At 36.5% G+C, this 14,818-nt stretch overlaps 1 long non-coding RNA gene across 2 annotated transcripts in view; it reads left to right on the top strand.

The window, feature by feature from the left end:
• The first annotated feature begins 1,223 nt into the window (after positions 1–1,223).
• The window catches only part of LOC132710610 (uncharacterized), a 35,465-nt gene continuing 21,870 nt past the window's right edge, over positions 1,224–14,818 (top strand). The window contains exon 1 of one of the 2 annotated variants that reach the window (XR_009621288.2): positions 1,224–1,377. This is a non-coding gene — a long non-coding RNA (uncharacterized LOC132710610). Of the gene's footprint in view, positions 1,378–8,758; positions 8,848–14,818 lie in introns of those variants that run through there. The other variant, XR_015733579.1, reaches the window with a different exon arrangement.

Genomic DNA, 14,818 nt, shown 5'->3' on the forward strand with positions numbered 1-14,818 from the left:
ATGGCCTAAAGTTGGTGACGTTGAGAAACACTGGGTCATAGCTGACTCTAGAGATAGCTGCATCCCATTGCTTACAATTCTTGGTTAATTTCTAATTCCATTTCAGTTTTGCAAAAATAAATAATAAAAAAAAATGAGGGTCCATCCTTTTTTTCTGAGATTGTGTGTGTGTGTCTGTCAGTGGTGGGTTCCACTTACCTTCACTACCAGTTCGCAATGAGAGTGCGTGCTTTGCTTCTTCTGCACATGTTTTGCTTCTTCGGCACTTCTGCGCACGTGCACGATGCTTCTGCGCATGCGCATGGCACTTCTGCACATGCGCATGGCACTTTTGTGCATGCACACGGTGCTTCTGCGCATGCACAGATCGTCCATGATGACGTACGGATAGGTGGGCGGAGCCTCCCTCCACCGTTACTACTGGTTCGCAAGATCTGGACCCTACCGGTTGCAACCCACCACTGGTATCTGTGTCTGTCTGTTTGTGTGAGGGAGGGGGGGGAGAGAGAGATGCAAAGAGAGAGAATAGTTGAACAAATAGAAAATCAAGCAATAGAAGCAAAATAAACAATGCTATTCCACCATGTTTTGGATTTTGGGTTTTTTTGCTTTCATTGTAACCAAAATAGAATTCCAAGCAGAGAGAATATTTTATTGCTAATAGCTGCAACTTTTCAAAAGTAAGTGTATTATGAACAATATGCTTCTTTTCAGTACTGATAAATGGCTTCTCAGTATTTCATGCTGGAAACAGAATTTTTAAAAACCAGGCATTTCATAGTATAGGAAAAGCAACTCAACCCTAGTTAAGCCGTATTATGTAATTGCTACAACTACAGGCATTTTCACACATGAAACTAGAAACACTTCCTGCATTTCTTCTCCACCTAAAATTAATCCATACAACCCACACTGACTAAAATTAACATTCTGCTTTGAAATGGCACCCTTTCTTCCTATCCTCATGCTAATTATATTACTCCATGGACTGAAATAGTGCATCTTGGTCTCTGGGGCATTATGTGTGAAAACTAAGATCAAATTTAAAGAAGACATTCTGGATATAATATATGAAAAGAACTTGTTATTAGCTTCTATTGATATTAAAGATATTTCATTCTTACCTATCTATTTCCTACTTAAGGATGCCAGCTACAGTATTTTTGACTGCATACCTAGGCTTTAAAAGGAAGCAAGGAAGATACTGCATACATTTGTTTTCATTCTCCTTCCTTCTTTTGAGATTTTATGGTTCCACTACAAAGATCCATGCAGTAGGAGTCTAAAGCAGGTATTTTCAATAAATATAAATCTCTGGAGGAAGAAAATGAAGGAGAAGAAATAATGAAATCAGCCAATCGTTTTTTTTTCCCAAAGGTAAGATTTGGTTCTGAATCTGATACTAAATACATTCGATATCAATTGGATTGCTTTAATTTGTGACTTGCATCTGACTAATCTGTCTCTTTGGAAAATGTTAAAACCGAATCATTTTGGAGGACCTTAAGTTCATTCTTGTTGCCATTTTGTTCTCTTGTCCCTCTCTGTAATTGTTTTCTATTTTTATATCCTTTGTATACCCACATACTATATACATATACAGTTTATTCCTTTGGCAGTTGATCTGGTAAATGTGACTGGAGATTTAATCAAGTTTAAATCCCTATTTGATCAGAGAACTAAATCTTATACACTGAAAATATTGCAAATGTACAGTATGTTAGAATTTAATTTGATAGCTATTTGGTAACTCTTAGAGCCTTTGCAACAAAAATATCCTTTTTTGAGTTCTGTATTTCAGTTCTGACTATTTTCTGGTATCTGGATTCTTAGCTCAATGAATTTTTAAAAAGTAATATAGATACCATTGCTGTATCTGATTGTGTCCCAGCCTCAGTACATTATCAGTGACACAAGAAAGAGTCATCCCAGTTCTTTTTTTAACATAATATATCACTATTAAATAATTCTGCTTTTTGTGAAAGAGATAGAACAAGTCTTTGAATATTTTTCAAAAATATGTTGGTTACTTGGAATGCCTTTAAGGCATACATAAGGTTATGAGACTGTTTATGCTTTATGAAACAATAAAATATAAATTTAACAAGGAAATGGGGGGATGTTTGAAAGAGTTTTTTGAGCATATATGTAAAATGATATGTGGATAAATTAAACACTTTATGGCTGATAAACAGGAAACAAATCCCTTTATGTATTTTAAGCATAATGTTCATTGCATAATGCTAGTAAATTATCAGCATCTCAGCTGAGACAATGGAAATTATTTAATACCATCTCTACTATTAAAGATGTCCAGGGTAAAATATATAATCATTCTGTTTCAATAAATTAACATTTTAAGAATTTTTATTGTCAACTGGGTGATACAGAGTCAAATGTAATTGAGGAAGAAGTTAATCAATATTTATATGATACAGCTCCTCCTAAGATTACTTATGACGAAGCTGCCAATTTAACAGCACCTTTATCTCTCTAAGGAATAATAGTTGCCATTAAATCTATTAAAACTGAAAAAGCTCCGCATCTGGATGGTTCTTCCATTAAGTGGTAAAAAAAACATATATTGAGTTCTTTGCCCTAAGATTGTTGAAGGCCTCTAATGATGCCTTTTTAAATAAGGTTTTTCCAACCTCTTTCAGTGAGCCTTATATGGTTGTGATTTTGAAATCTGGTATAAATGGTGCTGGCTTTGCAAGCTATTGTCTGATTTCTTTGTTAAGTGTTGACGCAAAAATATTGATGACAACTTTGGCATGCAGGTTACAGACAGTATTACTTTCAATGATCCATTCTGCCCAATCTAGTTTTATGAAAGGTCACCATGTGTTCTTAGGCAATTGGTCTTATTTAGAAAAGATCATCAAGGCCTGAAATCTTTACAACGTGAGCCTGACACTTTTATGTTGCTGAACAGTCTTTGACATTACAGGGAGTTTTCTTATGATTGTAGTATACTAAGGCAAACTTCTTTAGCTTTAAAATATTCTGTATAAATCCCCAGCTGGTACTCCCCAGATGTGTGGAACAACAGCTCCCATCCTTCCTCATCAACATGGATAATTGTTTGTGGCCTGGTGATGGCCTTGCAATCCAATGTTTTATGTATTTGAGTAGAAAGGATTCTGAAAGACTAGTAGTTGGAAGTTTACTTTTTCAATTTGATTAATGCCATAATAACATTTCTTACCTATTATGCAGTTGTGTGTGTGTGTGTGAGAGAGAGAGAGAGAGGGGGGGGGAGAAAGAAAGAAAGAAAGAAAGAAAGAAAGAAAGAAAGAAAGAAAGAAAGAAAGAAAGAAAGAAAGAAAGACAGGCAGAAAACATTTTGGTATAGATTCATCATACTTTTGGGATTATCATTTTTGGATATTGGACATTGTTTATTTCTCTGGAGAATTTCCATCACATATAAGGTCCAAGACTTGTGCATGCATCTCAAATAATAATCATATTGTTGAACTAGTGAACTAGGAATTATCAAAAGATATTAAATTACTGCAGATATTGTGGAAAGTTGCTACTAAGCCAACAGAAATAATTCAACTGGATTCTTTAAAATGTCAGAACCAGTAAGTCAATTAAATGCAGTCCATGTGTTTAATGGTCTAGAATATTTACATTATCATTTTATTCATTTAATGCATTTCTTTCTTTTTTAAAAAAATATTATTATTATTAACCCCAAGAGACGACAAGAGCAGGGAGAGAAAATGTAATGTATTTCTTATCTGCTTTTCAATACAATGTTCTGACCATATTATAAGAGGGTGCTTTAACTAGAGCTGAAGTTTGGGAGTTATAGTCCAACACATCTGGAATAAACCATATTGGTAAACATTTGGTGCCGTTTAGTTGTTTTCCTTATTTAAATAACTCACATTAAGACCTTGTGCAATGTGTATGAACCATGTCAACACAAGACATAAACATACTATGTTCAAAGACAGTGAAGCACTCCATATTAACGTATTCCAGGTTAATTTCTATCCTACAAAATCACCGAGATGTAAAAGCTCTTCATTTTATTTGAATAATAATCTTTTCATAGGAATGCCTTGTTTTATATATTTCTTAATATAGTAAAGTCTCTCTTAAAGATTCTTAAAGGTGCAGGTTTCATAAGTTGCACCTGTACAATTGATTGTTATGCAATAATTTTCTTATTTCTAGGCATTTTCCATGCCTAGAAATCTTTAAAATTATCTATGGAAATGAATATACTGTAGAAGGCTGAGACCCTACTGGAGAACAGAAATGTTTTCCTTAGTATTTGTTAGCATGTATTCAAAGTTTAATATCACTTAAAGTATAAAAACAGTTCAAATTATCTTAAATTCCAAGTGGAAAAAAGGAGGGAATGCATGAACTAAAAGCTGGAAATAATGAGGTGACAAAGTTCAGGGGAAACCACTTTATTGTGCTTCTGTAATTAAAACAGGCCCAGGATTTTCATGTTATGTCCCTGAGCCGGAACTCGTCAAGTAAAATTTTAGCCTTGAAGCAAATTATGACTGATTTCAAAGAGAATGATTTAGCTCTTTTTGAAATTCTATCTCCTCACAAAGAATCAAGATCAAGCCAGGCAGATGAGTAACCAAACACTGGTAAATGAACAAATACCTCACCTTTTTTACAAATATGACTTCAGGCAGGGCCCTATTTAAAATATTGCTTACTTTGGAGCATGCCTCTCAGTCTTGCTGAGGCTTGTTCCTTGTGAGACAGACATGGTGATCTAATGGACACAGCTTTGTGAGCAAGGAGGTGGAGTATCCAGGTTAATCTCTTCAGTCTATCAGTAATTTGATTCATAGCTTTGGGGGAATTGCTCATACTTTCCTTCTGACTTCCATCTCTCCTATTGTACAAAGCTGCTCCCACCAAAGACATACTAAGAGGCTCCAGGACACTTCTCATATTACTGGCCTTATTTTAGATGCTACCTCAGTGAAAATAGTCATAATTGAAGAACTGAATTATGTTTCTAATAACAAGTCAAATTCAGGCTTTTTGAGATGTAGAAGCAACCACTAGTTTTTGAGTCACAGACTTGGGTCTAAAATTTCATCTCCCATTTAACAGGGGATATTTACTTTAAATTAAAGAAAATCATTGCATTCAAGCCTAGGGTTGCTTAATTACACCATAATATGAAAATGAAATAAACTTTCAGGTTAAACATAGAAAGAATAGAAATTTGATGCCACTTGCTGACAAATTTGGAATCTTCTATTTAGTTTTGTGCTAAGGGGCCAAAAGTCAATTTTCTAGTCATCTTGAAAATAAAGAATAAATAAAGCATTGGCTTTTGGGTAGCCATTCAGTTCCATGGTGGGGGGCGGGGGGGAGAGTCTACCAAATTCTGTATATCCAAAGAGAAATAAATAATACTGAATTCAGTAGGGATTATTTGTAGGTAAAGTGGTAGAGTATTGCAGCTTTAACTTTGCAACATGGAATTTTAAAAAAAAACCTATAGAAATACCACAATAAAAATAAATAGAGGTAATTTAAAAAGCGCTTTAAATCATGACTGTTTTGACTGTAGTACACAAGACTAATGACAAAAAGAATATGGAATCAAATTTGAATTGAATGAATGTGGTTCAGCAGAAAGGGAAAATCAAATGATCTGGTCCACACAGACATGCCATTTCATCATTAAACAGGCATAATGCGATAGCTTCAGAAATAAAATTTGCATTGATAGGTTTGGATTTACCTTGCCTTTAAAGAAATTAAATTATTTTTTTTTCAGATAAAAGTTGATATTTTGACATACCTATTCTGATCTAGACTGGTATTAAATAGAAGCACACCCGATCCTGATATAGATGTGTGTGTTTTAATGGTTAATTCTGATCCAATTTTAAATGTTTAATGTTTCATCTGAATCAGGGGTGTCAAACTTGTGGCCCACGGCCCCAATGCATCACGTGCTGGCCCCTTCCCTGCCCGGTTTAGTGAAGGGGGGGGGAGAAAGTCCCGATACATCATGTGACGGCGCCGTGACGACGTGAGTTTGACACCCCTGATCTGAGTAATACAGAAATCACACTGATTCACCAGAATGAAAACATAATTAATATAGCTGTACCACCAGAGTCTCCCCCTGCCCAGGTTCTCCTAATTTATTATAATAGCATATTTATTCCACAAAAAACTAAATAAGAGCATGAGGGAAAGATAAGTTTGATGGTTTGTTTATTGGTTGATTGCAGAAAGGTGATACCACTGCAAGATATTTACCCATAAGAAATCAAAATCTTCAGAAGAATGATGTTGCTTTGGCTATTGGGTATATGACATATTTGGAAGAAAATCCTCTGCTTATCTTGAAATATAACCATAGTCATTCAAAAACCAGAGGTTCAGGATCACAAACCATATAAAGGTCTTTGTAAAATAGCTTAACTATATAGCATCCTGATCACAGAAACATTAAGTGGCAATCCTATCTATTTTGGTGGAGCTTAATTCTATATAACAAATTGAGTTGCATTATTCTGACCTATTGTGCCTTCTATTCAAGACATGAGGATGACAATTTAAGTCCCTTCAAGATTATGGCATTTATAACTTTCCAATGTAGTTAGAAATCAGCTGCCACAATATAATTCAAGTCCTTTTAGTGGATAGGACAGTTATTTATTATTTTATTTATGTGTCAAATTTATATGGCTATTCATCTGACAAAACAAATGACTTAGGCAACATACAACAATGCTAAAAACAACATATACAAAAATATTATTATTATTATTTTGAAGAATCTTATATACCTTAATCATCAGAAATCATCCCAAAATGCAAACAATGCTATATCCATCAGGATCTGAACCCTAACTGAAAAGGATCCAGATAATCTGCTTCATCCAAGGTCTTCTGAAGCTGTTGCAAAGCCACCTTCTCAACCATTTCCCCCCCCAAAGGGAAGTTAGATACTGGACAAAAATTGTCCGGTATAGTGGGATCTAGCAATGGTTCTTGAGGAGGGACAAACTAAAGCCACCTTAAGGGATAAAGGAACAACTGCGTCACCCAAAGATAAATTCACAACTGGTAGGACCCACTCAAACACCCACCCACCCAGGCTGTTTTAATAAACCAGAGGGACATGGATCTTAAAGAGTAAGGGGCTGAACTCACAGTTTTGAAGACTCTTCAACAGGCCCAAACTGTTTCCAGATAATCAAGCAAGATTCCTTCTCAGACATCTTCCCTGGACCTGATCAATTGATCAGTATCCAATTGTCAGTAAAATTTAGTGCCTTTGTCTGACAGATACTGATCAAATTCCCTGCAAGTGGTTTCCCTCTATCCAAGAGGGCACATGTCACCTGAAATAGGACCACAGGATGGATATCCATAGATGCAATATTGGTGGAAAAGTATTGACATTTTGCCACACTAATCACTACAAGCTAGGCCTTAATAGCAGCTCTCATCCATGTCTGACTGAATTTGTCTCTGTAAGATGTCAACAACCCTCTAGATCAGGGGTGTCAAACTCAAGGCCTGAGGGCCACATCCATCCCATGATATGGTTGGATCCAGCCCAAGGGCTGTCCTGGTCTACCCAGTGCAAAGAGGAAAGATCGGGCCAATGTGGCTTTGGCCCGGTCTACCCAGTATAAAGAAAGATCAGGCCAGTGTAGCTTTGGCCTGGTCTACCCAGTGGGAAGAGGAAAGATCAGGCCAGCCTGGTCTACCCAATTTGAAGAGGAAATATGCCAGCAGTTTGAGGAGTGGCATCAAGCTGGCCATGCCCACCCACTTGGCCACGCCTGCCCAGTTGGCCACATCCAGCTGGCCTCCTGAAGTCAATCACAGCCATGATACAGCCCTCAATGAAATTGAGTTTGACACCCCTGCTCTAGATGACTGTTCTCTCATTTAATCTCTCTTCTGTGAACCATGGAGAGCAAAGGGGACAAGTCACATAGGCACACTATAAGCAAAAACCTCATCTTTCCTGTTATTCCAAGGAACGACCAAAGCTTCAGATGGAGAAGACTAGCAGGAAGGAGCCCCCAACCCTGGATGGGTTTTTCTCTGAAACCCATCCAGGTCCAACAGTTGCCAGGAGCAGAATAATCTAATTGGCCCAATCTCCTTGCAGTGGATGATGGCATATGAGCCATTCCTGGTAATCAGGCATGATCTGACCATGAAAAGGGTGATACCAAAAGTTTCCCCAATTTCAGTTCACATAGCCACCTGCTGACAAGGATACCAGATCTGATGTGGGACCACTGACCTATATCAGGCTCTGGATGACTTTGCATAGGTCCATGGCCATCATGATGGCCACAGAGTCCTGAAATGTAATAGATAAGATAAGATAATTAGATAATAGATATTTTTAGCTGGGTTCAACACTAATACCAAGTTAAAAATCTGTCAATTGAATTGAATGTACTAAGTTTGACTAGTGTTAACCTTAGTTAAACTCTATGTGTGTGTGTTGTGCATGTGTATTAGTGCATGTTCTATAGCCCCAGGTTGTTTGGATCATTTAGGATTCCATATACTGTGCAATCCAGAAATTGGGTCAATTCAGTAACCAAGTTAAATGTTTTATGTAAATTCAGTCTTTGCAACTGAACCATTATCTTACAAAAGGATAGTCTACTTCAATGATACAGTAATAACCCACCTTCAACATATGGTAAATATTTTTGGAAAAGTCTGATCAGTCACTTGACAGGGTACCTGAATTTCTTCTTCCCCAAAGCCTGCCTTTACACTAGTCTCGCACTCCCTTTGTGTAGTACAGGCTTCTGTGCATACATCTGTACAAAAGAAAGAAAGAAAGAAAAACAGGTAAGTGTGTGCATAAAAGCTATTTTGTAAGTTTCCATTTCACAAAAATAGCTAATGCAAAATTCTTGCATTTAAATCAGTTGCTGAAATTGTTCAGTGTAAATGTTTCTCAGTGTAAATGTTTAAGAATTGAGCTGTGATTTAAAAATCATTGTCAATGTGTAAGCAAATAAGTGTGTTTATTAAATGCGATCTTATTTTTCCTATCTTGCAAAAGTACACTGCTGTCCTATCTGAATAATTCAAACCCAAATGCAGATGTATTGTCTCCTAGTTTTGTGAGAGATCTTTAAAGTTAACTTCTGACAGAGACTAAATTGAATCTATTACCTACAGAGCTCTGAAAAAGATGAAAAAGAACAAAAAGAGAGCAACCATAAGATTTATCTGATGTTTGGTTGATGTATGGGTATATAAAATCTTAAGTAATACAGATAATGTCACACAATATTGCAACATATATTTCCAGTTCAACATTCTAAGACAATAAGGCATAAATGGAAATTAAAGGAAAAATCTGAACGGTTGTCAGGGAGCACTTTTTCATTCAGAGAATCATAAACATATGGAATGGTGTGTCAGGCAAAGTTTCTGAGATAAGAATAGTGGAGTAATTATAAAATGGATTTATATCCTGAGAAATAAAAGTGCAGACATTGGAAAAGAGCTTGAAGTCAAATGATTTCAATCCTCAAAAATGCTCTAATAAAAAGTAACTTTTATAAAGTTGTACTAGCCTCCTTTTCATATTGTTTTTTTCCCCTTATTCTCCATGTTCACTAGTTCTACTTAAGATTACTTACAGATATCTATTCAACCAAAATCTAGCACAGATATTTCCAGGTTAGCTTGTCTTTCTCCTTATTAAACCCTTAAATGTGACAAATATTTGCTTCTGAATTTTTCAGGTAAGCTGTCTATAACCTTTTTATAGTATTTGTTCAGGAAATTTCCTTAATTATCATAGCTACATTCCTTTTCTGAATCTCAGCTGCTTCAAAGCAAAAAAAACCAGAATTAATATACGGGATCTTTTGAAGTCCTTGCAAAGCCCCACTAGATAGTAAAGTCAAATAGAACAAGCATGATGGGCAAATCTTTGGCAAACCTACTCCATCCCACTCTTAGGCCTGTCTAGTTCTCAGTGATATGAGGCATCACTAATTACCCATGGATGAACAACTGCCAGCTGTTGGCATCATCAAACAAGATGGCCACATTAGAACCATTTCAGCACAATGTTGCAGGACCTCCTCCAGAACTAAAGCTGAGGGATTGCTGGAGTTTGACAACTTCCAAAACTAAAGCCAATTCATCTTGCTGGGTCTGAGCCTAAGCTTCTTTTTCTCAAAGTCCTAATAGTGACTCAACACTGGGAGAGAAACTTGACTTGATCCAGGGATGAATGTAAAGCTAGGTACTTTGCTGGTAGATTTTAGGTACTTTTAAACAATTTCTATATCTATATCATCTGTATTGTCTATCATCTGTATTGTCTCTTCTCTGTCTCTCTGTTTCTCTCTGTCTGTCTATCTGTCTCTCTCTCTTTATTTCTCCATCTCCATCTCCATCTATCTCTGTCATCTCTATCTCAGTTCCGACTGGCTTCCTGGGCTTCCATAAGAGTTCAAAACCTGGCTCTGCAGCTTTGCATGGAGGGCACAATGGGGCATGCAATCATGGGGCCAATTGGTACATGAGAGCCCTCCCTCTGGCTTTATTAACCAATTTTAAAAGGGTTAAGCTGCCTTCTTGGAATGTGTTGTCCCTTTGAAACTGATGTAATTTTATAAGCTTATAAAATGTCTAATCTTAAATTAACTTTAATATTTTAATTTTAATCTTACATACTGTTTTATATATTATTATATTGCCCAGAGTCCCTCCTTGAGGGAGATGGACAGTCTAGAAACATGAAGTATAAGTACATAAATATATAATCTATATATCTAATCTATATCTATATCCATCTCTAGGCGTTCACACCCTCTAACAAAGAACATGGTATAGATATTCAACATAAATAAAATCAATTTCATAGAATAAGAAGTTAATTTAACAAGTCACCTATTTTTCTTTGTTTTCATGCTAATATCTTCATTATCTTCACATTATTGTCACTATTGTTATTATGATTATCATTTATCCCAAGCCCATATATTGCTCTTTCTTTCTAAATGTACTTTGAAATTTCCACCAGTCTCCTACTTGCAGTCTAGAGCAAAGGCAGTTTGCACAGCTTGCATTTTTTATTTTTTTTATTTTTTGCTTCTGGCTTGCCCTCTTTTTTTAATTGTCAAATGGATGCCCCAAGCAGGATGTAAGAAATGTGCTGTCAATTAAGAATATATAATACTGATATCTGCTGTTCATAATCTTAAATCAAATAAATGTAATAGGATAATTGTAAATCTCTATTGACCCATAAACATGTTGCGTATCATACTTTTAATAACACAATATATGGCTATTTTTTTTTAAAAAAATGACAGTTGTAGTTATAAACTGAGCTAGAAAGATACTCAGTAGATCAACATAATTCTCTTCCTGGTGGCTTTGTTTATTTATTTGTTCCATTTGACCAGCATAGCACATTTACCTTTGAAGGACTCTTAACGCCTTCCCACTTCTTCTCCTATGACACTTTTTACTCAATTTAACCATTAACCAATTTTCCCACTGTTCTAACATTGATAACAGAATAACAGAGTTGGAAGGAACTTGGAGGTCTTCTAGTCCAACCTCCTGCTCAAGTAAGAAACCCTATACCCATGATGGCAAACCTATGGCACACGTGCCACAGGTGGCACCCGGAGCCATATTGGTGGGCACGTGAGGGTTGTCCTAGTTCAACTCCAGCACGCATGTGTGCACCGGCCAGCTCCTTTTTGGGGCTTTCAGGCCCACTGGAAGTCGGCAAACGGGCCGTTTCTGGCCTCCAGAGGGCTTCCAGGAGGGGTGGGGAAGGCCGTTTTCACCCTCCCCAGGCTCCTAGAAAGGGTCTGGAGCCTGGGGAGGGCAAAAAACAGGCCTACAGGGCCCACCGTGCCATCATGTGCCAAAAGCTGGGGGAACGTGGGGGGGGTGTCACATGCGCATGCACGGGGGAGCGGGGCACATTGAATTATAGGTGTGGACACATGTGTGCTTGACCCCCCACACTCCCCCCACTTTCAGCACTCGATGGCAAAAAGGTTAGCCATCGCTGCCCTATACCATTTCAGACAAATGGTTGTCTAATTTCTTCTTTAAAATCTCCAGTGTTGGAGCACCCACATTAAACAATGCTATGAATGTTTAATCTTAGTGCTTGGAGTACCCTGTACACAATCTGGAGATCCTTCATGATTCACAGCTCCTGCTCAAAGAGCAGGTGGCAATCATGGCTAGGAGGACCTTGGCAGAGTTCTGTGCCAGTTGTGCCTATTGCTAAATCAGAGTCTTCTGCCCACAATCACTCATGCCCCAGTCACCTCTAAATTGAACTACTGTAATGCCCAAGAACATGGGGCTGTTCTTGAAGAATATCCAGGAATTTCAGCTACTACAGAATGCAACACTACCAATAGTTATGGGTACATCTAGAACAGCACAGGTTATACTTTTGTTCTGCAAGCTGCATTCATTACCAGTTTGGTAACCAGTTATTGCATCTTCCCTGATTACATTTGCACATCCCATTAACTCTGGCAGATTTGGCATGCTTTTGGTCCCATTGGCTAGGGATTCACCTGTCAAGTCCAAGATAGTAGGTCTTCTCTGCAGTGATGCCTGCCTTATGGAAAGTTCTTCCCTGAAAGTGATGTTATCTCCATCCCTGTTAACATACATAGTCCTTCAAAACCAGGCCCTATAAGGCCTGGACACCCTAGGGGACAAGTGACATTGTAAGATGACTGTATCATTCTAGTTAATATTTGCTTACTGCTGTGCCTGGTGGTTTATATATTATTAATAAGAATTGGTTTTTATTGGAAATGCTTGTTTTTATATATTTATGGTTTTACTTGCTTATTGTATGCTGCCCACAATCCCTTTTTATGGGATGGGTGACCATATGAAATGGATCAATCAATCAATCAATAAATAAATATTTGCCTACAAAATAAGTGTCACTTACAGTTTGGTGTCTCTGATTTGTTTTTAGATTATGGTATATATGGGTGAGTATGGTGAAAAGCACATGATGTATTAGATGGCAATTAAAAATCTACCAGAAATATATAATGTGCTAAAACAATTTTAAAATGTTTTTTATATATGTTCTGAAAGAAAACAAAGGCATTTTCTAAAAATGTAGAATACAAGAAAGAAATGAATTAGTTTAATTATGGTGTTAGTAGTGCTAGAAATTTAAATTTAATGGACTGATGGTTCAGGGTTGATTGATTATAAAAATGAATGTATGGGTTATTCTGATGACTACCCTAAACTCACTCAAGCATGCATTTTTGTTTTAATTCAAAATCACTTTGTATTAATGAATTGTGCATTTAAAAAGCTGATAAATGAAATCCCATAAAGGGAATAGATAAGTAAATTTAGATTTGAAGTGTTTATATTATCTTTTCCAAATATATTGCTGAGTGGCTTTGCAGAAAATACATGCAAGGCAAAAAATTATCTCAGGATCTAGACATACATTATATTTTGCTTCAATATAAGTGTATACATTTAGTCTATAGTACAGATCACATACTTTCTATTATCATTTTTCAATTTAGTGCTCATTTGAGGGTTAAGGAACCAGTGTGGAATGAAGTAGTGGATAGAGAAATGGATAGTGCTTGTTCTTTTTTTTAAAAAAAATCAAATTTATCTACAGCTTTAATCCAAATGGATTCTAAACCGATTATAAATAGTAATATGAAAATAAAATAATGACAACAAATAACAAAATTAGAATATTGGTGCTGATGATCAAACAGTTCTTCATGAAACAGCCAGATTTTTATCTGCTTTTGGAAAGCCGTGCAACTGGAGTTTATCCGTGTCTCAGGGGGTTGGTTGTCCCATATGTGGGATGCTGTCTCTCACCACACTTTCTGGTAAAAGGAGCACCCTAAAAGGTACTCTCTGAGTTGGGAGAGCATATCTGATTTGGGGAAGGCTATCTTTTAGATATCCAGAGTCCTAATCATTTAAAGCTTTAAACTGTTTTCAAACTTGGAAACTTTAAGATGTGTGAGCATGCTGATTGGGGAATTCTGGAAGTTGAAGTCCAACATATTAAAATTTATAAGTTTGAAAAACACAGCTTTAAAGGCAGAGACCAGTATATCTGCCTTTAACATTGTATATAAATCAGGCCATTTATGCGGAAATGTTTGCAGACCTTTATGTGAAAATATAATGAAATCCATGAGTCCCAAAGAAAAAGTAAGACCAATATAGGATGAAACTTCTCCCTAAGCTTTAAAAAGCATGACAGAGCATAAAATGAATAATCATAGCCAAACCATGAAACAGTCATTTAATATTTTTTAAACTTTATTCTAGCTGTTCTTCCTTCACTTAAAAAAATAAATTGGGTTACAAGTCTTTAGGAAAGAGAAATAGGAAGGTGTATGTGGGAAGGAGACAAATCCTACAGTGTATGAAATTAATTAATCTGAAGCACTCCTATGCAATTTAGGATATAATTTCTTCTTCACATGCAGTTGTAATGAAATTACCACCTTGGAGGAAAGGTAACCCTCCAAAGGACACAGATTCTAATGCAGTAACCTGAAAGAGATCATCATCAAACTGTCCCTCAATATGAGTACCAATTTAGCAAAATAGCATTCATAGTGCATGTACTTTCCCTCTTCTCATTTTAATTTTAGTAATTTTAATTTTACTTTTCTCAAATTCACCCATAACAAGTTTCAATGCTAGGTATCAGTGGACAAGTGAGTACATATATACTGTACAAGTTGACTTTGGGAAGTACTGCCAAGAGCCAATTGATTATGAAGGTGCAGAGATG

The sequence above is a fragment of the Pantherophis guttatus genome, chromosome 1 (assembly GCF_059756535.1).
Source record: "Pantherophis guttatus breed Tessera chromosome 1, ASM5975653v1, whole genome shotgun sequence".
NCBI lineage: Eukaryota > Metazoa > Chordata > Lepidosauria > Squamata > Colubridae > Pantherophis > Pantherophis guttatus.